Source organism: Psammomys obesus, unplaced genomic scaffold (genome assembly GCF_907164565.1).
Source record: "Psammomys obesus unplaced genomic scaffold, mPsaObe1.curated_primary_1811, whole genome shotgun sequence".
NCBI lineage: Eukaryota > Metazoa > Chordata > Mammalia > Rodentia > Muridae > Psammomys > Psammomys obesus.
This window is the reverse complement of record NW_026596085.1, coordinates 8,074,813-8,101,582: the sequence shown is the minus strand read 5'-3', so window position 1 is coordinate 8,101,582 and position 26,770 is coordinate 8,074,813. Positions and strand designations below refer to the sequence as shown.

General features: G+C 39.6%; 1 protein-coding gene and 1 non-coding gene across 2 annotated transcripts in view; one reads left to right on the top strand and one right to left on the bottom strand.

The window, feature by feature from the left end:
* The window catches only part of Pdzrn4 (PDZ domain containing ring finger 4), a 352,809-nt gene that overhangs the window by 169,782 nt on the left and 156,257 nt on the right, over window positions 1-26,770 (top strand).
* Window positions 32-138, bottom strand: LOC129691225 (U6 spliceosomal RNA). Its single transcript, XR_008722425.1, has one exon. It is a non-coding gene; the product is annotated as a U6 spliceosomal RNA (small nuclear RNA).

Below are 26,770 nucleotides of genomic sequence, written 5' to 3'. Positions count from 1 at the left end.
AGGATGAATTTTCTAGTTCCACGATTTCCTTAAAATTATGGGACGCTTCATGGATTTGCACGTCATCCTTGCGTGGGAGACCTGCTAATCTTCCAATTTTAGTTCCAATTTTAGTGTATGTGCTGCCGAAGCGAGTGCCATTTCTGTTCTCTTTACCTTTGAACCCTTCCTCAAATACCACAGAGTACTCAGCTATAGAAGTGAACTCCAAATGGTATCAAAGGCCAAAATGTTATAGGACAATCCCCTTTTACAGTGTTTTTATGAGAGTATATTCATTGTTCAAAGTAATTAGCTTCATGACATTTTTGTTCAAGTCTATCATATACTTTAACCATTTTTCCATTTAACCATATTCTCTTCCCATTACCATCTTCCATTTTTCTTCCTGCTAAATTCCCTTATCTTCCAAAATATTCATCTTCCAAAACAGTACCTATGTGACATGATTTTATGTAGAAATATATTTTCTATGCCATAAAATATATTTTTGTATAAAATAATCTTATAAAGTATATACATATGTGTATACATTTATAATCTGATTTATATATATATAAGAGGAAGCATGCAATAGTCTCCAGTCTGAGTTTACATTATTTTGCCATTAGGAATGGTCTACAAGTCTATCCACTTTCCTGCAAATGACATTTTTTTTTCCTTCTTGAGATTTAATAAAACTCCAGTTAGCATATATAATACATTTTCTTTATGGAATGAATTCTGACTGGAGATAGTTGTTTTTTTTTTAAAGCAGTTGATTGCCTATCTAAATATAACAACAGATGAAAAACCCAATGAGCTGAACAAGACAAAAGTTCCCTGAAAGCCAGAAAGGGCCACTGAACACAGCGGGCTTGCCATGGCGCTGTTGTAGGGAACAGATGTTAAGTGCATCACATTTCTCGATTTGTAGAAAGAAGTTAGCCTCTTTCCACTTTTGTTATTCCTTTATGCATCTGCCATGAATTCTCATTGAGTCTTCACTGGGTCTCAGGCATAGCACTAACCACAAACCTCAGAAAAGACAAGATTTCTGCCTTCATGCTTCCCAGCCATAAAGTAGAGAGAGAGATGATGCTGGAGGGATTCGCACTGCGCTGAGAGAGAAAAAGGTTCTGTCCATCATCCTTATCCGCATCACTGTGGTACTGAGTGATATGCGATTATTATTCCCCTCCTAAAAACTGATTATTTATGCCCACAGAGTCAACTAACAAGGTTCCATAGGGGCTCACAGAGACTGAACTATCAGCAAGAGAGCCTGCCCCTGCATGGGGCTGACCTAGGCCCTCTGCACATAATTACAGTTGTGTGGGTAGGTCTTGTGGAGTCTTAACAGCAGGAGCAGGGGCTGTCTCTGACTCTGTTACCTGCCTTTGAGACTCTTTCTTCCTACTGGGTTGCATCACCTCAATAGGAAAAGATGTACCTTACTTACTGCAACTTGACATGCCAGGGCTGGTTGATATTCATGAGAGGAGTGGATAGGAGTGGATTCAAGGGAGGGGAAAGGGAGGAGGAAGGACTGGGAGAAGAGAAGGGAGGGGAAAGTGCAGTTGGGATACAAAATAAATAAATGATTTTTAAAATATTATTTTACAAGTGCCTCAAAAATAAAAGTACTTCAGAAATTTCATATTCTTGCTCTTCGGTATGTTTCACAAAATATCATTGTGCAGTGTCAAAACTAGGATCATAATATAGATTAATGTCAGTTTAAAACAACAACCTATTGTTTCTGGCTTTAAAGATTACTATTTGAAAGCAAGGTGCCAGCTGGGCATATTTTCTCTGCAGCCTTTGTGAGGAGACGCTGCCTGCCTCTGGTAGCCTCTGAGGTTCCTCAGCTTGCTGAGTTCTAGCTCAATCTCTCCTCCTCTTACATCTAGTATTCCTGTGACTTTCTTCTTACAAGGACAGCAACTGTCCTGGCTTAAGAGTCCACCCTATTCCTGATCTTAACCAGTGACATCCACAGTGACCTCGAAGCCAGAAAAGGTCATTTTGCATAGTGTAATGTCTCAGAATAACTTTAAACCACCATTTTTTTGTGTGTTTATTTGTTTATTTGTTTTTTTAAACAAACTCTTGTTTCTCCTTCCTTCGTATTTGTTCTTGAAGCGTCACAGGCATGCATTTCCTAAAAGCAGTGAGCTTCAGAACACACAGGTAAACACCTGAAGACATAACGATGGATATTCTGAAGGTTTTGCACGATAATCCATCTTTTAAGTACAAGCTATTGCCTAGCATGCCTTATCAGAGTAGTGCTAGAAATACCATATCTATTGCTAGACTATTTTCCTATTGAAGCTTTTGAAGTTGTTCTGGCCCTAGCTTCCAGTGAAATGTCAAAGACAGAATTTAGGGCTTATCTGGAATGTTTAGGGCATCTTCTCTTACGCGCCTTCTGTAGAAGGAAAGAGACTGCCGTAGGATATAAAGGAGGAGCAATTTAATTTGGAATTCTGTTCTGGCTTAAAGTTCTGTTCTGCCTGTGGAGACTGACTGGGCCCTAATTTTCGCATCTTCAGAAATGAAAGGGCTGTTGTCAGGATGAAGAGGAGTGGCTCTTACGGTGTCAGAAACATGGGCTCTAACTGCAGAAAGGTTAAGCCATTTCCAACCGGGATTGTGGCAAGGGAGCCTGGGCTTCCACTGTCTATTGACTGCAATGTGAGGACGAGGAAAGCTCACACTGTTTCACCCACCTTCTGTATAAATGTTGTCTTTCCTTACTTCGTTCTCCTTCTTGGCAGAGAAAGGAAGAATACAGTAGAATCAGGAAGATGGCAACCCCTGCGCCAGCTGGAGATACACTAACCCCAGTGAAATGTCATACTCAGAATTTAGGACTCAGCATCTTCTCTTTGGTGCCTTCTGTAGAAAGCAAGAGGCTGTCCTCCATTTTTTGACAGTGGGCTGAAATGAAACTTGCACCTATGAGCCAACAGTAAGGTTGATCACCTTTCTTTTTCTCACTGTGTGAAAGGTTACACAGTGATCTGGGAAAAGGGCTCTGTTTACTGACACTCCCAATGGAATGGCTGGTATTCTGGGCTTGACTTCTCACCACATCAAATAACAGGAGGACAAGAAAATTCTGTCTGACTTACTGGGTGGTTGTGGTTGTTTGAATACTGCTTAATTGAGGCAAAAATGCAATTTCAAGCAAAAGATATCAAAAAGGCCTTTCATTTAAACCTAGTTAAGTCTTTACAAGTCCCAACAGTGAACAAACAGAGCAGCTATACCCTTCACTCTTCAGTTTCTTCACCTATTACTGTTAGTTTTTATGTGAACAGCAACTTTTTATCCCAGGTGGCTGTGCCTAAGAACCCTACTTGTTAACAGAAGGAGACACAGAAATTGAAAAGTTAGAAAACAGATGTGGGCCGAAAAGCCCAGCTTTATCAGCGTAGCTCTAAATGCCATCCATTTCTGCATGGCCTGAGGCAGACATGTTATCAGACCATAGCAGTCTCCCCAGTCCTTAAGCGAGAAGATTACACTAGATCGATTTAATTTGCATTTCTACGGTAAAGACCTCCTCATTGGAAATTTGATGATTCCTGTAGATTATTTTTCCCACCATAGATAAATATACATACATAATGGGTGTGTGTGAGAGAGAGACAGAGAGACATAGACAGAGGCCGTGTGTCTATCATAGCCCTTGAAACACAGGCATGAACATCTGGTGTTCCTGGCCCCTGGGCCCAAAGTCACTTTATACTTCAAATCACTAATTCACTTATGGTCGTGTCCGTTTTATTTTTGCTGGAACAACAGCAAAAAGGAGAAAAAGATAATAGTGAAAAGTGCAGGAAAGGCATGACTAAAGCAGTGGTTAAGGGGAACTGATTTCATTTTCAATTCACTGATTACAAACTCTGACACACAGAAGAAACAGGGTCTTCTCCCATAGTCATACGCCAAGTTAGAAATAGGACGTTCTCCTATTGCCGGCACGAAAGTGGGTGGAAAACAGCAATGGCAAGGCCTTCTTAAGTTATTCAATTTTATTTTTTGAGATTATAATTGCATCATTTCTTTATTCCCTTTCCTCCCTCTACATCTTCCTATGTACCTCTCTTTACTCTCTTTGAAGGTCAAACTCATAGGCCTCTTTTTTTTTTTTTTTCACTTATTGTAGTTATGTGTATGGATGTGCAGAGTTACATAGATCCACACTGGTTTAACTGATAGAGGTTGACATTAACTCCCTGGAAATATAGCATCATATTATAAGAAAGGAAATATAATTGTAATAGACGATTTGGTTCCACTGTGAGTATGTGTATGATGATGTGACGGCTACCTATTGACATAAACCAAAATATGAATGAAACAGTTAATATGAAATGTTAGGAGGTGAGTAAAGGAATATTTGTTATCTGTTGTAGAATATTAATAATTAAAATGTAACAGTTGAAATTTCCGATCTTACTGAATGAAGATGGTGAATATTAAGCGATTTTGCATAAAAGTAATACTATAACCATTATGAAAACTCACACACACCTACAACAGTGATTACCAGGAAGAAGAACTTCACCCTGAGTCTTAGGAATAGTACCCTAGAAAAGGCAACTTTGCAAAGTGGGCAGTCATTTAGGAAACAAAGGGAGGGGTTCTTTGTTCAGAGACCAGCACAGATCTGCGTGCTGAGGGGCCAGATAAGGATAGACCACCCTGAAAGCATTGAATATCAGCTGATAACGTCAGGAGGACAGCATGAGCCCTGGCGGGAGAGGCTGGGCAAAGCAAAGTGTGAGGATCGGGGCATGCAGCCTTAACATACCAAAAGTTCCACAGAAGTGTGGTAGGGATGTATATGATGATGTTTATATGAGAATGTGCTTCTTGCCTAGGTAAATTGGAGAGAACACTGATGGGCAGAGTGAATGGAATTTTATGTAAGAAGTGGGAAATAGTGTAAGAGCTGGAGGGAACGGGAACTCCACAAGGAGAGCAACAGAACAAGATAATTTGAACACAGGGAACTTCCCAGAAAATCATACTCCAACCAAGGACTATTCATGGAGATGACCTGGAACCCCTGCACAGGTGTAGCCCATGGCAGTTCAGTGTCCAAGTGGTTTACATAGTAATGGGAAGAGGGACTGCCTCTGACATAATCTGATTGGCCTGCTCGTTGATCACTTCCCCCTGAGGGGGGAGCAGCCTTACCAGGCCACAGTAGAGGACAATGCAGCCATTTTTGATGAGAACTGATAGACTAAGATCAGAAAGAAGAGGAGAACCTCCCCTATCAGTGGACTTGGGGAGTGACATGCATGCAGAAAGGGGAGGGAGGGTGGGACCGGGAGGGGAGGAGGGAGGGGCTTATGGGGGGATACAAAATGAATAAAGTGTAATTAATAAAAAATTAAAAAAAAATTTGGAGAGAACGTGTAGAGGTGGGACACTGATGATAATGTCAACTTGGTTGGATAGCTAAAATAAGGTATTTACGAGGCCAAGTCAAAAGGACTCTCAATTTTCTCTGTATCACTGTGAAGTTCAGGTCCTGCCTTGGAATGCTGCCTTTATCCTCCTAGCTTAGCTCTCCATACTGCCAATGATCAAATAAGAGGTAAATGAACAAGCTAATTGGCCTATGTATAAGAAAATACCAACATCACTTTTCTATAAAGGTTTTTGTTGGAAGACAGCCAACATTTAAACTTTGGGGGAACATTACATTTAAGTACATCAACGCTTTTCTCTTGTATTTAAAGGCAGAAATCGGTTGCCCTGTGCTAGATAAAACGTAATTATTTGAAAACAAGGAATTGTGTCCAGAAGGCACGCTTTGCCATAGCAACCTTAACATTGAGCTACAGTGTGCCTTTCAGCTTCGCAGAGGCAGTTTATCATTCGAGTCATGCGCTAAATGTGTCACACTTTGCTATCCACTTATTTGGTTAGATAGCCAAGATCATGACTCAAGATGAGATTATTCAAAGTTTTGTCTTATTTTTATGCTCACAAGTATAATATATTCACACTCTAAAATCATTTTAAGTTTTTAAACAGAATAAAACACACTGTCTGGCAAGTACATGTAGGGCCATTTTTCAACATACTTCCCTGATTTTACAACTTTGTGTCTGAGGCAGACACAAATATTTTCTTTGAGATTGACAAATATTTTTATTCCTTAGGCTGAACTACTAAAGTTTGAGGATTTAAATATAATAAAAATTGGAAAATTGGAGTAATAATTAATTAAATATGGATGAGTGCACAAAACTAGTGTCCACATTTGTCCCCATTTTCTCTATGGACTGTAAAACCATTGCAGCCTAAAGCTTGAAAAACCTAGGTTTTTTTTTTAAACTTTGATATATTTTCTCTTCAGTTTAAAAAGAAAATCCTAAAAACACACAGACACACACACAAAGAAAAATGGAGTCTTTCTGATTACTACCATTTGGTGTTTGAACTCAATATGTATTTTGATACATACTGCTAGATATTTGGGCAGGTTTAGCCATGGGAATAACCATTATTCCCTCTTTGTAAAAAGCTTTGTAGCTGTCAATGTTTAAACCTAATGGTAAAAAGTCTGAAGAAAATATTCTTAGCATGACTGAGATTTGCCCATCTGTAGGCTAGCCCACTCTGGTTATTTGATGAAAAGCTTGTGGAGGAACGTGAAACTGGAATGGATGCTGTAGCCAAGCCAGACATGATCTCTAAGTGTCCTTCTTAAGATGGGAGTTGTCATACCTACTCAATTGCAAGCAAACAAAATGTTTGCATTTTAATTTGTTTACAATGTAAAAAGAGGCTTAATATAGTCGCACATACTTTAAATAGTGTGTGGCTTTCTTTTGCTCCTGAACTAATACCTAATTGATACTTCAATTTATAGGCAATGCCACCTTTGGTCAGAGGGAACTTGACGAGTGCTATTATCAACATGAATCAAATGATACCATCTGTTTCAGGGGAAAGTGTGCAAACCTTGTCTAAGATGCATGGATTATTCTTCCTCAGTTTTACCAGTATTTTGGTTTCCCATGCCTCCTCAGTTGTCCAGTAGAACTATGGAGTATCTGTTGAGTACTAGCCAGTAATCACAGGACAAAAGATAGGGATAGTGCTTGCTTTCCAAGATGTTACAATCCAAGGGGAGCTAAGGAGGCAGCCAGAGTTCTTGTGCTAATTCTGGGTTGTAAGTATGGAAGAAGGGTTTCGGCTACAGAAAGAAGGCAAACATTCAGGGAAGCAAGAAGTGTGAATTTCAAATAGATGATGGTTTCCAAGGTATATGAAAGTGTACAGATGTGTGAGAGGGCTGCAAATGGCAAGTCAACACAAAAGTGTGTGAGTTAAAGAGAGCTGAAACCACAGAACAGTACAAACTGTCCAAAAATTTTGCCACACATCTATATGCAAACACACACAAACACACCCAGCTACATATATCAAACTTAGTCTAATACTTTCTCTCTCAATAGTCATGTAACATATAGCCCAATGCATCAATTTTAAATCTTTCATACTTGAACAAAATAATAAGCAACCCACCTCTCACACACACATATGTAATACAACATTTGTGTGATTACAGATTTGTATGATTTCATAAAACTATGCAACACTGAATACAGAGGCAGATTTATGCAGGTCTAACAGGGTTGTTTTTCCTGCTTCTGTGAACACCCTTCTGCAGCACATTATCATTAATCTGAATTTATAACTGACACTGACAAACAAAGGCACACTGATGCTGCATCCAGTCATTTTTAACAGGAGCCTGCCTCAAGATCTAACTTGAAAAAACTTGGAACCATCACTTTCGTCCTGTGGGACATTAATTGAAAGCAGAGTGTCACCCTAAGTTAATCACTGGTGTTGTTTCTGCATTATCCGGAAGGAGTAACTAGAAAAAAGAAACCATGAAATTCATTTTCCAACACTAACAAACACATACGAGTTTGTATCAAAAGAATCAGTAGCCCTTCAACATCCTTCACAATAGCCACAAATAACATAAAGTACCTTGGTGTGACTCTAACCAAGCAAGTGAAAAACCTGATCGAAAAAAACTTCAAGTCTCTGAAGAAAGAAATTGAATAAGATATCAGAAGATAAAAAGATCTCTCATGCTCATGGATTGGTAGGATTAACATAGTGAAAATGGCCCTCTTGCCAAAAGCAATCTACAGATTCAGTGCAATTCCAATCAAAACACCAACACAATTCTTTCCAGACCTTGAAAGAAAAAAATTCTCAGTTTCATATGGAAAAACAGAAAGCCCAGAATTGCTGAAACAGATCTTCTGGAGGTATCTACATCCCTGATCTCAAGAGGAACTATAGAGTAACAGTAATAAAAATTGCATGGTACTGGCAGAGAAATAATGAATCAATGGAATTGAATAGAAGACCCAGAAATAAACCCACACACCTATGTATACTTGATTTTTGACAAAGAAGTCAAAACAATACAATGGAAAAATAATAGCATCTTCACCAAATGGTGCCAGTCTAACTGGATGTCTACATGTAGAAAAATGCAAATAGATTCACATTTATCACCCTGCACAAAAATAAAATCTAAATGGGTAAAGATCTCAACATAAAACCAGACACAGTAACCCTGTTAGAATAAAAAGTGGGGGAAAGCCTTGAACTCATTGGCACAGGACACAACTTCCTGAACAGAACACCAACAGCACAGGCTCTAAGAGCAACAATTAATAAATGGAACCTCATGAAACTGAAAAGTTTCTGTAAAGAAAAGGACATTGTCATCAAAACAAAACGACAGCCTACAGATTGGGAAAGGATCTTCACCAACCCTATATCTGACAGAGGGCTAATATCCAGAATATATAAAGAACTTAAGAAGTTAAACAACAACAAACTAAGTAACCTAACTTAAAAAAATGGGGAACAGAGCTAAACAGAGAAATCTCAACAAAGAAATGTCGAATGTCAGAGAAACACTTAAAGAAATGTTCAATGTCCTTAGCCATCAGGGAGATGAAAATCAAAATAACCCTGAGATTTCACCTTACACCCATCAGAATGGCTAAAATAAAAAAACTCAAGCTACAACACATGCTGGAGAGGATGTGGAGAAAAGAGAACCCTCCTCCATTGCTGGTGGGAATGCAAACTTATACAACCACTTTGGAAACCAATCTGGCCATTTCTTAGAAAATTAGGAATAGTGCTACCTCAAGATCCAGCTATACCACTCCTAGGTATATATCTGAAATGTGCTCAACTACTCAACAAAGACATTTGTTCAACCAAGTTCGTAGCAGCTCTATTCACAATAGCCAGAATCTGGAAACAACCTAGATGTCCCTCGAGAGAAATGGATACAGAAATTGTGGTACATTTACACAATTTGCAGGCAAATGGAAACTAGAAAAGATCATCTTGAGTGAGGTAACCTAGAAACAGAAAGACACACATGGTATATACTCACTCATAAGTGGTTATTAGACATATAATATAGGATAAACATACTAAAATCTATACTCCTAAAGAAGCTAATCAACAAGGAAGATGCTCAATCCTCATGCAGAAGCGCAAATGCGATAGACATTAGAAGCAAAAGAAGACAGGGAACAGGACAGGAGCCTACCATAGAGGGCATCTGAAAGACTCTACTGATCGAGGTATCAAAGCAGAGGCTGAGACTCATAACCAAACTTTGGGCAGAATACATGGAATTTTATGAAAGAAAGGGAGATAGAAATACCTGGAAGAAAACAGGAGCTCAAAAAGGAGATCAACAGAGCCAAAAAATGAGCCCTAGGGGCCCCCGAAGAAAATGATACCCCAACCAAGGACCATGTATGGAGAGGACCTAAAACCCTAGCTCAGATGTAGCCCATAGACTCAGTCTCCAAGTGGGGTCCCTAGTAATGGGAGCAGGGGCTGTCTCCGGTGTGAACTCAGCGGCAGGTTCTCTGATCACCTCCCCCCTGAGGGGGTGGAACAGCCCTGCCAGGTCACAAAGGAAGACAATGCAACCAGTCCTGATGAGACCTGATAGGCTAGGGTCAGATGGAAGGAGAGAAGGACCTCCCCTATCAGCAGACTAGGGGAGGGGCAGAAGGGAAGAAGAAGGAGGGAGCATAGGTTTGGGAGGAGAAGAGGGGGGAGCCACAACCGGGATACAAATTGAATAAATTGTAACAAATGATAATAATAATAATAATAATAATAATAATAATGAAAAAACCCTACAAATGGTGATAAGTGAAATGTTTTTTTAAAGGATGTAACTAGCGTCTCTACATAGAGATACCAGCTTTTAAAAAACTCCCACCCCCCAAATTCTATATGTTGTTAATTTAAAAAAAAAAACTGACTTTTTGAGGACTCACAAACTCACATTTCATGCGAGTGCAAAAGGAAGTCCCATCTCTATAAATAGTCATGACTTTGTCAAACTTTAATGGCTAAACAAGAGATTCTGTGAGATTCATTGCATTTGGCCTGTGGGTATATTTCTACCATATCATTCCTGAGTTGGCTGTTATGTAAAACAAAGTGACTTCCCCGTGGCCCTCCTTGGCTAAAAGCCTGATATAAAAAGAAGTTGCCCTGCTGCTGTTTCCATGAAGATGCAGCAGCAGCGGGGGGCAGAGAGTCTGGCTGCAAAAGAATGAATGGTTGGGGGGCTAGTGTAGGGTGTGGGTATGAGGGGGGCTTCTGTGTCAGATCAGCATTTAGCTGAAAACCCACAGCCCAAGAACCAGTCACATGTGACAAATCTCCCCTTTGCAAGTTGATAGGATACCCTGGTCGACTTCCCATAGTCAGAAGAAGAAAAGAAGATTTTGGGTTAAGGCTATGTAACTCCATTCTGAGATAAAGCAGGATTTTCCTATGCTAATTTGTATTATTTTCCATAAGAAATGAGAAGAGAAGAAATCCTTTATTAAAGGTTTTTGTTGTTGTTGTTTTTTTTGTTTTTGTTATTGTTTTTTTTTAGTGATAAGCATGAATCCTTTCTTTTCTTCTTGCTCTTTTGTCTCAAATACTGGTTTCATATTCGGTGGTTTGGTTTTGTGTGTTTCGAGAACCTTGTGATGGAGTCTATGAGAGTCTCCATAAGATAACAGTTGGATGGCAACCTGCTCTCTGGCATGCTTGTGTTTCCGTGTGCTGTAATCCTGCTAAGTCCTCGTACAATAGTGTAACAGCTGGTGCAGGCTTCAGCAGGGGTGTTAGTGTGCTATGTTGGGACTTGAGATCCATGCAGAGATTCAGCTGGGTCAGCTTTGAATGGCCCTAAGTACCCCTCAGACAGCTGGTCCAGTGCCTACCCACCAACCGGTCCTCGGAAAGAGACTCTTCGGATAGCATTAATTTTCTTCTCCAGCAGACGGCAAGGTAACGGGAGCCAGGTTGACTGCGTGCCTTGGGACTTTCACCTAATGATCTTCTGGAAAGCAGGTGCCCTGGCAGGGAGTGGAAGCTGCTGAAAACCCAACCAGTATTAAAGAGTAAACCTCTGCTGCCGTGGGGGCTTTTACAGGAGTGGGGGCGCATTAGTGTTAGATCATTACAAAGCATTTTGCTGACTACTGCAGAATTAATGGCCCTTTCACAGCTTTCAGTTAATGACTGTCAAGAAACAAGTTTATATCTGTTCACATTGTAATGTTAAATCAAAGTAGCCAGCTGCCAGATGCATCCAGTGTGTGCAGGGTCCTCCTTGTGTAATAACATTTGATGCTTCCCTTACATCCAGCAGCTTATTGGATCACCGCTAAGAACCCAAATTGTCTTGAATGCACTTGATATACATTTACTGAGGCAAAAGCTAAACAGGCAGTCCGTTTAAAAAGAGACCCTTATAGAAACTGTGTTTCTTTCAACGTAAGAGCACACAGAATGATTATGTATTCAGCATTTCATTTTAAGTAGGTTTTTTTTTTTGTTTCTGTGAATGCTCATGAAAATTGTAACCTCGTTTTCTCATTAGTGAATGTAGATACCTGATGTGAACGCATTCAGACCTCACTCCCTTCTGTAGGCTACTAAATTGATTATGTTTTTATTTACCATTTTCTTCTGTCTGAGAAAAAGAAAAAATAAGAGAAAGTCTTCCAACCAGCAGCTGCTGCCTTCCTGTGTTCCCTTCTATTCACTCTTCCCTCCGCTAGGTTTGTCTTGCCTCCAGTTGCTTCTTCCTTGGGTTCATTTAGTTGAAAACAGTCTAGCAACCAAGCCCTTTTGTACCGCCACCTCCCGCAAAGTCATTTTGTCCCTCTCTCCTTTCCTTTACACACTTCCTAAAAGACTGCCCTTCACGTGTGTCTGCCTCTTATCATCTCTGCGGGCTGTGCAGGCCGCCATCCCCACCCACTCTTCCTTAGGTGAAGCAGAACTCTGAGAATGACAGATGTGTTCCAACCATCTCCGCACGCAGCGCCCTCCTGCCTGCCGTTCTCGGCCTACTGCTGGAACGTCCCTCACTCTTGAAACTTCATCTCTGTGGATTCGAAATTGTGTTTGTCCTTGTGTGTCTACTCGGAACCCCTCTTACGGCTTCAGTTCTGCACATGCACGCAGATACGTGTGCATAAAGACATCTGCAGACACATAGACATACATATACACATACATACTTGGATACATATACATACATATGTATCTACATACGTACACATATGCACATACATACATTTACATTAACACACATATGTACACACCACACACACATGCCTCCATGCATGCATGTATGAACACTTTTTTTTCCTTTCTTTGAGTATCTAACTCCTTAAGTTTCAAATAAAAACTGGTAACTCTCAGATCTTTTACCTCGCTCCTTAAAATTTCAACTCCATGAAGGACATCTTTGTTTCACTATACCCAACTTGAATCTGTGTCTATTCCTGTCCATAGTAGTTCTTTCCCTTCTTTATTTTTTACTAAAGACATGGTTTTTAATGAGATGCTAAAGGCAGCGACCTTCATTTACTTTCCTCTTTTTCTTTGCCAATCACATCCCTAGCATTTCCTCACCTATCCTGTGTGCCCTGTCTCCCATTTCCTGTATTCAAGACCACACACACACACACACACACACTATCAGAAGAGGTTAATTGTTGCTTTCCATTGTAAGCACTGTTATTGGAGTCCTTCGGGGAACCATGAGAAACTGAAATTACAAGGTAACTACTGATAATTCTGGTACAGAAACTTCAGCAACTGTCTTATCTACTGCAAAATAATAATAATAATAAATTCGGACCCTCAGAAATGCTTCCTATACAATGAAGGTCACCTGTCCTGACAGGCCACAGGTGCCAGCCCTGGACACTAGACTATGTGACACTCCTTTAACAGTCCCGAGATTTTCTAATCTTTTCTCCTTCCTCTAGGTTTTCTCTCTTCTGTAAAATCTAACTATTCCGTCTCTTCTTGCTAAATATATATTCATGACTTTTTTCAGAAAATTACAGCCAAAAATTATGAACACAAAAATACATAGACACGTATCATATATTTATAAGGAAAAAAAATAGATGAAACAGGTCTCTCAACCAGCTAATATCCCATAATGATTAGTACACTGTACTTCTACTGAAAATACTGTTTCAATGATTTATTTATTTAATTATTTAAGGTTAGCAGAATACCCATGTGTATCAATAAATACTTGTTGAATGAATAACTGAGTTTAACTAATTGTTTTTAATTAGTAGCTCTTGGATCATTACCTTGGTATTTCTCAGAACTGATGAAGTTATCCATTTTTTTTTTCATTTGTAATTTTGTTCTCACCGATTTGTGAACTATTTTACATGCTACACCGATGGAGGCAGTGAGATGAGTTTATCATTGAGGTAAAGACGGGAAGCAAAGCACAGCATACCTTATTTGCATATTGCTAATTAATATTATAAATGAGGATCCTATGCTGTCAAGACATGTCAAAACTACAAAATACGTTTTCAGCCAAATGAGTTCCACATCCCAGGTACCACACCGATCATCTGGCTCCTCAGTGAAACTTCCGTTAGTGATGATTATAATACATTTCCAATAGAAATCTTTCTACTGGTCATATTAGTGCTTCCCCCTCCATATTGAGACATAAAATGTATGTATGAATGTCATTCTTTCTATGTGTGTACCTTATATGCACAGGAGAGATTTCTTTTGTCAGTGTGACAACTACAGAACAATGGGTGGTGGCCACGCTTCACCGTTTCTTCCTTTTTGTCACCTATATGGATCCTGCCTTTATCAGGCTTTTACCTCCTGATTTCCTTTGTTCCACTTTCCTCTTTGTCTGTGAAAAACTGGCAACATCGGCTCAATCCTGTGTTTTGGTGGCTTGCTTTTGTTTCATTTAACCTAAGCAAATCTTTAAGCCCCATTATTAGTTTCCTAAAATGCCCCTAACTCTGTGTAATCCCATGCCTCTCAGCACACAGGCTGTATTCTTAGCAGACGTACTGCCATGAATATTTTATTCAACTTCTAAAATTAGTTCCATATTTCTGAGTCCACCCCCAAACATACAACTTCATCTTCCTTCCCCCAGTCGTTAAAAATGAGCATGAGTTTAATATCCCGCTTGTTGAACTTTTGAATGAGCTGGCCATTCAGAAACTGATAAGACTCTTGGGAGGTCGCATAGGATGGCTTATATAGAGACAATTACTTCAGGTAATCAATCCTATCAATAACACCAAGAGACTCAGCGGCTATTAACCCCATCTCACAGAAAGTTAGGCATGCCTCTCTTGCTCAGACTGTGGAGCTGAAATTCAAGCACAAGTCTCCTGAATTCTGCAGCCCATGCTCTTTCCTCAGATTTGACTGTGTTGGGAGGTTCTTCAAGCTCTGAAAATATACAACAGTGTTTAACATAAAAAAGCTGCCCTTTCACTTTTCCTTATGTAAAAATAGATATTTATCGCTTGATTAGCAAGCAGCGTAACCTACTTATCCTGCATTTGTTTGCAATGCTGTCGCCTGTGTTAACCCAGTTAGAATGCACAGCTCCTCTGAGAGCCTGGATTGCTGAGGTGGGCAAGAGTTTTCTTCACAGGGACTGGAGATCATTGGCTGTCTGTGAGCACAACATGCATGTGCTTAGTCTGCTCGTGTAAAACCATTCTTGCTCACATCAGCTTTACTTGCCTTCTTTCAAAAAAAAATGTTGCTTATGAATATATAAGCAATGACTGGCAAAGATAAGGGTGTTTTGTAAGTAAACTGGTAGATTTGGTACTTCCGTTCCTAGATACTCATTCGACTAGAATGGCTGATGTTGCTGTATCTCTTTGCACAGAATTGCTCAAGAGTCCCTCAAATGTCATCACGACCTGTCACCAAGCCATCATAAGCTGTTTGTTTCATACGAATTAAAATTTGTTTAGAGATGTGTACTCAGAGGTGTTATCTTAGTTGTGCCAAAGTATACTGAAAGAACGATCCTCGAATTCTTTTCAGTTTCACCTAGTAAAGGTGTCCTTCCCTTCATAAAGAATTGGATACAGGTCTATAAGCAACTACAAATGGCTTTCACCAAAGACAGCCATCAGACATCTCTGCTCTTTCTACCAGGTGGACACATTGCTGGTGCTAGTAAGCACGTGGAGCATTGAAGGAGGTTGAGAGCAGCTTTCAGAGGTCAGGCCTGACAGAGGTCTTGACCAGGCCTTCTTCCTGAATTCTGTCAGCCAGAACATACCATATCATGGCTGATACCTAATGATGGGAAGGTTGATAAGCACAGTTTTCTAGCCCCAGAGACATAAAATAGCTTAACGCATCACACAGACCCATGGAAGTTAACTGTATGAACTGGAATTGTGCTTATAATTAATGATGAAAAGTATTTCCAGGAACGGGCTTTTTAAGTCAACTACGAGGAAAAAAATATAAGAGGAGACACAAATATTTATGCCCACCATGGAACTGCAAGGGGTCACCTGTCTTAGTTTTTAGTATATAAAACATTAATTTGACCCTAACATAAAAATTTAAGTGAAGAACCCTATAAATAAAGCCAGCTTTCCTGTATGGGTGAGAAACATGCTGGTGGGGAGGTGGGCTAACACGTGCTCATCAGTTATCATGAATGTGTGAAAGTACAGCCAAGAATAGGAAGTGGGCTCAGCCCCGGGAAATGTAAATATATATATTAGCTAATTTTTTTTTTGTCCTGAAAAAGAATCTGATGACTTGGGAAAAGTGGGCATTTTTTAAACAGGTAATTTTGGCTTATATTCCTTCCCTGTATGATACTGGTATTCTGATTCCACAGAATTTTTCATTGGTACAGGAAGGGACTTTAAATAGGATTATGTCTTTACTAAAGCATTTCTGACATCAAGGCACTTAGTCTTAGAACTATTGTTTCCCATGTCAGAAAACATGGCCACATTCACATTCGGGTCAGAAGACAAAGCTTTCATATGACTTGAACAAACATCTAGAAAACATGCACCATTAGACAGACAAATAGTATGCAGTTAATTGAATTCCGTCAATAGCAATAGTGGATCTTTAATGAGTCTTCCTCAGCCTATTAAAGCCTATCAAAATATAACAGTTTTTGTATTACTATGAGGACTTTCCATAATGTACTACAGAGAGCAGAAGGTGGTGATAATAATCCGCTGAAGGACCTGAAGTCATAAAACATGCAGCACCAGAGCAGACTATGAGAGCGATGCCCAGGAAAATGTGGTTTCAGGTCTAAGCCCTTAAAACTTGTTTTAATCCATCATTAAAGCCTCTTGATTGATTGGTCCGAGGTAGACCCAGCATTTGGGTGACTAACTCTAGTGGGCCAAATATCACCAAAATGAGCCCATGTGTTTAATAAGCAAACAGATCTCTTTCTCTTTGTCTAACACTAACACCTAGAACTTGGACCAATCACTGTCCTGCTGGTGAACGGAGGATCTTTGGTGCTGATCCAGGAGATACATTCCAGGCTGCCCTAAAGATATGATCATCTGTACATCCCACAGCCATAACCTGTAAATGACAAAAAGAAAAAAAAAAAAGGCTCTCATTCATGGGCAGCCTTACCACTTCATTTGTGACACCCAAGACTAAAACAGCTGTGGTAAATGAAGCAACACCTATAGATTCTTTTACTGAGGAAAAAAAATGTCTAACTAGAAAAAAATGGGTCCTAGAATTAATTTAATTCAGAATTAAATAGCAACATTTCCAACTATGTAGCCTTGATTGAATTACATAACGCTCTGAGCCTGAAGGTTTTTAATATGAAAATATGACCACCCACTCATATATTACAAATTTATACGAGATATAAAATACTTCATTTCATAAAGTTAGCTGACTTTTTAAATTAGAAAAAAAAAAAAGCCAATGGCTTTAACAATTGTTTAAATAACCATGCTAGGAATTGTCTTGATACAGGTATTCGACAGATTATATCTGTTTTGATACCTCACCTGAAAATTTGAAAGAAGGAAAAGAAGGCATCTATCCAAATTTTCTGTGAAGGATGGGTTGCTCAAAAACCCCGTATTGGATCTGCTATACACAACGTAAATTGAAATTATTTCCCAATGATTCAGCACTTACCTTCAGATGAATACCACAGCTCTTGATGCCAGCTAAAGGTGTGGAGGAAAAAGAGACTTGCAAACGCCAGGAGATTCAGAATATCCCTGTCTCCCCGAGGCTGTGCTTTGTATAATCACTGTGCCCTTCCCAACTTCTTCTGTCCCGCCTGCCACTCAATGCCACAGCAGCCATTGCTTACCTGAGACAAACCTGGCCCCTTCCTAAGGGGATCTGACTCTTGCAATGTGTCTATCCACACATTTGCCAAAGTGAAAATAAACAAAATCTCTACTTTAATTAATAATTAATAAATTTATTATTTTAATTAATTAACAATTATTTTCATGATAAAAATTATAAACTATAAAATGTTATTTAAAGTTCGTTGAGTACTTACACAGAGCAGACACCACATAAAATCATGTTCTGAGAACTTCCTTGGAGACTGTTCTGATATACCCAATTCACAGAGGGAAAATGGAGGCACTTCAATATAGTTAGATATAAAACTTGTTCAAAAACATATTGCAAATGTTTTAGTTTTGATTTTTTTCCTTTATTTTTATTTGATGTATGTGGGTGTTCTGCCTGTATAAATGTTTATGCACCACATTTACACGGTACCCAGAAAGTCAGGGTAAGAAGGTGCTGAATACCCTGAAACTCGAGTTTTAGAATGTTGTGTGAGTTGCCATGTGGGTGCTGGGAATAGAAGCCAGATCCTCTGGAAAAGCAGCCAGAGTTCTTAACCTCTGAGCCTTCTCTCCAGCCCTGTATTGCAAATGTTGTTAGAAGCTTTAAAGATGTCTAAATAACATCAAAGTCTAAAACAAACAAAAAATAAGCAGCAACAACCAACTACTCAGTCTGATGATAATGGTGTGGGACAAATTCTGGGCCAGAATGTGTATGAGATTACATTCACATTCACAGAAACAGAGGGGCATAACCATGCAGGTTTGTAGTGAGGGCCGTTTCCCAAGTAGAATGAGGTAAGTCTGAAGATGCCAGGTGACAGGACCACAGTAGATGAGTGACTTCATAGCACCCTTCCAGGCAGAGAAACTTCAAAACCCAAATATCTGAGTTGAAAAGGTCATCTCTCCGCTCTATATTTCTTTATCTACCTTGTTTTATTCACCATCTGTGTTTACTTGATGTCACATGTATGTAATCAGATAGGAAACAAAGCAGATAGGGAAACAGCAAGGCTGATTCTTATATCCCTCTCCTGCGTTCTGCCTGCAGCTTTTCTGATTATTTCCTGAATATTCATATGTTTATCTTATTATTTATCTGAAGTTCCCTCTCATTGTAAAATTTGCTGCAAGAAGTTGGAGACATTTGTACGCTCTATGATGACCAAATAAGGGAAGAAGATTCGGGGTTGAGAAAGGAAGTATCAGCATCTGAGAGAAAAGCAGCATCTAGTCTCTGCTAGGACCTGAAATGGAAAGAGCCAGAGTATAAGAAAGCTCGTAGATGGTCACTCACAGGCAGAGAAGGACAGAGGACAACAGTGGCTCCTTAGACCTTTGATAACTTCTAACTGCTTTGAGTGAACACAGTGGAAAAGACAGATGGCTTGAGCCTAAAAGAATGGCTTCTGAGAAGAAAGAAGAAAGGAGAGCCATTCAGATTGACAGTGACCAGTCCTTAGATTCAAAGCAGGGACAGGAAGAGAGATGTTCAGTCCTGCAACTGGGAGAGTCAGGCCACATTTTCACACGGAGCTTGATGAAGAGCCACGGTTATGGGAAAGACAGTGGCAAGTTTTGCTAAATAGACATTAGTGGGTTGTGCACAATCTTGGTAGACATGTCTGCTAATAAAATGGATCAATCTGAAACTCAAGAGAAATTAAATCTGGCAATTTTTTGTTTGGATTTTTTTTTTGAGACAAGTTTCTCTGTGTAGCCACAGGTAGCCTGGAGCTCATCATAGAGACCAAGCTGTACTCTAACTTACAAAGATCCACCTGCCTCTGCCTCCCATGTGCTGGGATTAGAAGCACGTCCCACCTCATCTAGCCCTAAACCTGGTATTCATCAGCAAATCTCTCACTTTTCTCAAAACCTCCAAATTTGCCTACCTTAGGTAGCTGCCTTTCGTTATCCCTCAATACAGACATATAATATGAACTCCTGGGTATGCCCTACCATTAAGTACCAAGAAGGAAAATACTATTTAGCTGCTGGCATATATCAAGTGCAGCAATATCCCATAGGCAGCCGAGTGGAGTGAAGTTAGAAAATTGCTTAGGTTTTATTCAATCTATTTTATGCAGTCATGCTTGAGGATGCAACATGGATCCTGGGAGTTAATTTTAGACTACACTTCTGGCCCTCAGGGAAATTCTCATATCTCAACATGCAACAAGCATCACCAGAGATTTTTTTTTCTCCTAAGCATTGACAAATGTATTAGAATAACTCTCTCTGAGGGGCAAGACCCTGGTGAGCTAGTCAAACCAGAATACCCTGTGAATGTGATTCTTGGCTCCCCTTTTACTATCCACATGATCGTACATTACTCATGTCAAGAAGACTGGCCACCTCAGAGCATTAGAATGAGAAAGTTGGTGAGAACATGGCATACTCAGGCGATGGAACCAGCAAGTACTAAGTCAGGATTAGCCTGTATTTTCACACTAGTCTGTCCAGTCACTGTCACCTTGCTTTGTTCAATGCTGAATGAATGTAATTGCTGAGCATTTGCTGAGACATTTTTTCTTACAGATGTAAAGCCAATGATGATACCACTCAGAATAAACTAACTCTAATTTCTATACTGTTACTGAATAGTGTAGCATTGTCAAGACATAATACTTGGCCTCTAACTGATTCAGGAAAACCAGTACTTAGCTGGGCTAGGCAGGTGGTTAATATTTCCCCCAATAAGTGTTTTTAGGCTGGCCGTTCCATGAGCACATAACTTGCCTCATGCTGTCTTAGTTTCTAGACACTTGTGTTCACAATACTTGCTTATTATGCATGAGAGGAACAACTTGAGCATCGGAGCTATAACTGTGAATGAAAATGGGTACTTCCCATTCCACTATTTGTACTATATGAAGAACCAGTAAACAAGACACTGATATATAAACAGCCAGGATTCAGTAGCACACGAGGTGATAGAAATGACAATAACAGCTCAACAAATCATTGTCAAGTAATGTGAGAGGAATCACAACCCCTGTTTGTAATTAGAAAGCATTACAAACAAATTTTGATGTCTAATTTGGATATCATCATCATCTTTATTCTATTTACCACTATGATAGCAATAGTCAGTATGTATTAGACACATTATGTGCCAGATAAACAAAACACACATCACTGTAGCTTTATATCTTGGGGAAAAAACACAAAGCAAATATTATAGTTATGCCTGTTTCAGAATAAGAAACAGAAAAAGCAGACATAGTAGTACTAACATATTAGTAATTCATCTCCCAGTACATCAGGAGAAACTGAGACAGCAAAAGGCACATTGACTATATAGAACCCATGTATGCCCTAGAACGTGGACAAAGTCCTCCATAGCTCAAGAACGCATGCTTATCATGTCTTTCACTGTACTTAATCTTCACAATCAACTGAAAATTAGACACGTAAGTTGTGTAAAATCAGGTAATAATTACAAGGTTCAGGTGAGGACCTTAGTGATTCCCTTTGGCGTCTGTGTAGTAAGGAGTCCACTCTCAGAAATGTGGAGGATGATGGAACACAGTAATGACAGTGAGCGTTGACTATGGGAGCACGTTCACTATGGCCAACAAGTGAGCACAGTGTGCATGGTTCAGCATGTTGATATGTCAGGCCTTCGCTGAGTAGCTGGAAGACACACAGGAGACCCACCAATGCCACAGCTTTCCAAACTCATGATGTTGGTCAATAGCTCAGAGTTTTGTGACCAACACTGGATTAAAGCCAAAGGAAAGGCTCTAGGGTCTCCTGGACCAATTTTTTTTTAACCTTTTGACTTTATTTATTTAGTTGTTCACTTTATATACAATTGTAGTCTTCATCTTCCTCTCCTCCTGCTCCCACCCTCCCTCCTTCTTTCCTCATTCTCCTTCCCTCATTCCTCAGAGAAGGGGGGGCACGCCCACTAACCCACCACAGCACTTCAAGTCACATCAGGATTGAGAGTATCTTCTTCCTCAGTGGCCTGGCAAGGCAGCCCTACCAGGGGGAAAAGCATGTAACAGAGTCCATGTCAGAAACACTACCCGTTCTCCTTGCTAGGCGACCCACATAAACACCAAGTTGCCCATCAGGTGTATATGTACGTGCTTCCATCACTGAAGGACTCCCTGGGTCCAGGTTAGTTGGCTCTGCTGGTCTTCTTGTGAAGCTCCTGTCCATTCTGGGTCCTTCTGTCCTTCCCCCGGCTCTTCCTGCACTTTGCCCTGGGACTAAGAATTTCAATATCAAATGACTTCTCCCGTTATGAATATGGGACAATAGCTGACACATTTCACATCTGAGATGTGGTGAAAGTGAAATGCAGTTTTCAAATTTTCCCACCCAACCACCCTCAGACAGTGGCTTATGCACTCAGAACATATGTGTGTACAGAATAAGTGAGTAACTATCACATGGGCCAGAACATTAATTTAAACATGGAGACATTTTGCCATGTAAATACTCAAGAAACACGTGTGATCAGAACCTAGTCATTTGTAGACTGATCACAGACATTTTTAAAGGCTCTAAAATTTATGTTTATGGAATCCAATTAAATGTATTTCATACCCGTGATTTTTTTTAATTCTTTGGTGTTTTTAAAATAGTCCAACAGGGAAATGTCACCTGCTTGTTAGGCATTATAAAACAAACCTAAATGTACACCTCTTTGCCAGATTCAGAAATGTCACTTCCAAACAATATGCATTAATTCTTTAGTATTGATTGAAAACCCAGAGTGTGAAAAGTACCATGCTAAGAGTTTAAAAGCTTAAATAACACTGATATATTATTACTGCCCTCATATGTGTTATAGTCCAACAAAAGAGATAAAACATGAATATTTATAATTGGTAATTGGTGCTATAGAGATGCCTATAAACATACAAGAAGCTTATAGAACACCAAATAGATGGGACCATAAAAGAAAATCCTCCTGCCAGTATGACCATAGACAAAACATATAAAGAACTTAAAACTGAAGATACTAACTGAGCGAGTCCCAGAGGAGACAACAGTGAACTTGCCTAGTGTTTGGGTAGTTTATTTGAAAGGAAAAACAGAACCAATTAGCATCTGGGACAGAGAGAAGATAATATAAACTATACACTGAAGTGCACCTTGACTGAAATCCAAAGAAATGAGTTTCAAGTGCACAGTTGGACCAGCACTGAAGGCCTCCTGGATCTGGAGTTCTGCTGCATGCCAAAGCCAGCTAAGTTCCTGGCATACCTGGAGAGGTTGTGTATCCTCGTGAGCAGTCAGATGCAGTGCCTGAACACAGATTACCGTCAGGTGTTATCTAATTAAATTCAACCCTGACGTATAAAAAGCACTTCAGTACTCTAATAGAGAAAGCATACATTTTTAAATGGATCACCTCTCTTATTCTAGGTTAAATTTTACCAGTTATTTTATCTTTCTTTTTTTATTATTTTTAGTGTCAGGACTTTGGAGTTCTATTTTCCACTTCCTTGATCATCAGGAAAAGACATATCAGTAGAGCTCTAACTTCCTGTGAAGGAGACACAGCTCAGCAGCTAGCTATTGAATTCAACCACAGAAACTGTAACTGGAGAGGCAAATCTGGATCTCTTTACTCAAGTTGACCTTGAGCAAGACACAGTGTCTCTGTGCTCCTGGGAATGAGTATCAGATACATGAACTTTAGAAACTCTGTATATTTACAAAGTATTACTTAAAAGGATTAGAACTAGAATGAAAGTATCGCTCAGGTGTTAATATAGCAGAAGGGTTACATTTGACAATGATCAAGTGAGGGACCATATCAGCAAGGATAAAGATAACAACCAACTTATCCACTGCTTATGCCAACTGTGAGAAGTGCAGGGGATTGCTGACTCAGAACAGTCTCGTGTCACCTTTATTTCTTCTAGTAAGAACTGAAAATGAGGGCAGCTACCCCTCTTTGTCCATGAGTGGTACATTCTGAGACTCCTAGCAGATACCTGAAACTGCCATTGATACACACATGTATACGTGCACTGTGTTTCTGCCTCTACACAAACTGTGGCACAGTTTAATTTATAATTTTGGGACAGTAAAAGAGTCATAATTATAAAACAGAACAGTTATAAAAATACACCATTTGGGAATGTTTTCTTGGAATGTCTTACCGTTTCACCTTTGCCTCTGAAAGCATGCATAACTTTCCTTTGGCAAATCTAAATTGCCAGCTTCACCCATGCTGGGCCTAGGGAATGCTTTTAGGTAAATTAAAGTTTTCTTGAACGCAGGCGACACAGTACTACACAATTGGCCTGACCAGGAAACAGTGACTAATTGACAAATGGGCGTGTGGATACATCGGAAAAATCAATTCATTTCCCTAGTCTGAAGAAGGGAGAGGGTTTGGACCTCACTGCATCATCCAGGAGTATTTATTTCTGGTTTGTAACATTTGTCTTTCGGGGGCTTCAATTGACCCAGGACAACCAAACCAAAGAAAGAAGGTAAAACAAAAAACAAAACAAAAAATAGACTAGATATAAGAGTATGGTGCTGACGTCAGGGGTAAGTTGTGGCACAGCTTCGTTGTGAATTAATTCCCAGTAAATATTACTGTGAAATACTACAAAAAGAGAGAGGCCATCTACAGGTAAAGCCGATCTGGTGACTAACTGCGGAAGTCAGAAGATCTGACTTCGCTGGCCAGTGGTAACTTTCTGCTGTCCCTGCCTGATTATGTGCTCCAGTCTTAAAAAACAACCACCGCCATGACTTGTCAGCACTCACTTTCTTAGTTTGACTTATAATTTTGTCAAGTAAATCATGGACGTATTTAAAAAGTACAGTATAGCAATGCCATTAAAGTCTCTTTCAATGAATAGTCTCTCTCTCTCTCTCTCTTCCTCTCCTCTTTCATGTCCATCTGTACAACCCTATTAGCAGTGTCAATCTGGTGTGGTTTAATATGTTCCTCCATTCTCTGCACTCACTACAATCTGTTTGCCTTTGAAAAGCCTTTGAGTGTTACCATTATATCCTATCAGGTAACACAAAATAGACATTTATCTCTGATATGTGTGAGAGTAGGTATCTCAGCAGCAGCCAGCAATTCTCACTCCCTAGACTGGCTGACTGGAAGGCTGCTGGCTTGGGGACAGCCTATGTCCCATCTTCACTTCCTAGTCAGTAGAATTCCATGAAAGATGAATTTCCTGTCAGTTCTTCTTCAGCCATTCAGTGATACAAGTTGCGTAGGAAAAGACCATGAAAGTTATCAGTGTCTTCATTTTACTACCAGTTAAGCTTTGGTATTTAAATGAGATCTTGACGAACACATGTCCTGTTTGGAATGATGTGTGTGGAGAACAGTAATTAATTACAAATTAAAGGCAATGAAAAAAAATAACCATATCTTGAAATTCACCACACACACACACACACACACACACACACACACACCAAAACCAGCTATATCTAATCTATTTGTGTTTTGAAAATTCTCATAATAATGTTATGTTTCACAATTTTCAGTTTTATACAGTTTTCTAATACAAGACAGGCTGCTTAGTCACTAGAACATCTGACCCTCATATTCCAGTGAAATTTGGAAGATTCTGAAAATATGGGTTCTTTATTCAAAACACACTTTAATTCTTTGGGATGAGCCCATTAGCAGCAGGGTTTGGATTTGTTCCAGGGTAAATGGGTAAGGGCAGCATTTGATAAATGGCTGGAGGAGCCACACTTGCTTCCCTCAGATGGAAACAAAAGAACAGAGGGCCTTGTAATGAATGAACACAACAGCCAAGAGCAGCTGCGAAACTGGACAAGCAGACGCAATTGAAATTGCTTACGTTGCCGGAATGCTCACTCCTTCTGATAGCTGAGAAAATATTTTTGAAGCTTTGACTGTTTCTTTTTTAACTAAAAACTGGCTCTAAGATATGGTAACAGCTCCAGGTAAATAACAGCTTAGCTAGTTCCCACTTTCAAAGCCTTCCACAAAGGAGTGTAGTCAACGGCAACAGAAAACACTCTGCGGTAAGTGAACAAGCCATCCTTGCCGTACTGTACTCTAATTCCATGACCTGGAACTTTAACTACAGACTATCAATACCTCAGAATCCATAATCCACTGACAACTCAGCGTAGAAACTTCCAAATGCTTGGAGGATGTGAACTCTAACATCTTTATACCTGAGCAAATAATATCAAAGATATTATTTCTCCTACACTTAAATTTTCTTCTATTTGTGGTCACCACTGATTTTTATAGAACTCCCTGCAACTGCCTCTTTGAATACACCTGTTTCCATAAATAAATCAAGTCTTAATTAACGTCTCCCACAAGTGGTTTCTAATTTTCAGGACGTCCTGTTGAACTTCGTTCACATGAGTACCACCAATTATTATGCCATTTTCGTGAAGGTCCCTGGTCTTGGCTTTCATCCAGGCTGTTGGGTGAAATTAGGCTCAGAAAATCTGATTACCTCCCCAGGGAAATGGCGAACACTGACTGTTCATCTCAGGCTACTTGCTGGAGTTGAGGTGTTGCTAGTCACAAAGCCAATTTGTTAACTATTAGTACTCGTTGGATTTATTTCCTGTTTTTGGGCCTAAACATTTGACAAAGCACTTTTAAAAAAATTAGACTCCAAAAAGTACTGATAGAGAAATGTTCTGCATTCAAACATCTTCAGAATCCACTGTGATTCCTAGACAGAGTCACAAGTATATAAGCAATTATTTTTGCTTTCAGATACACCCTCTAGCCTGTCCAGTTTAACATGTGCTGGGACAAGGACATACTTCTTAATTAGCAGAGGTTTTGGAACAGAAGCAATTGGCTTTTATTAATCTGCTTTGGCTGGATGCAGGGTATCTTTAAGGGACTCAAACTACTACCTTGTAATCCAATGTAACTATCTGTGAGTCTGAAATTAAATGGATTAATTCTATTATTTGCAGAGCTAAGCTACATCTTTAAGTCTATGTTCACCTTTGCATATTATGAATTCCAAATATAGAATCACAAATGAAGTCCTTGTGCATTA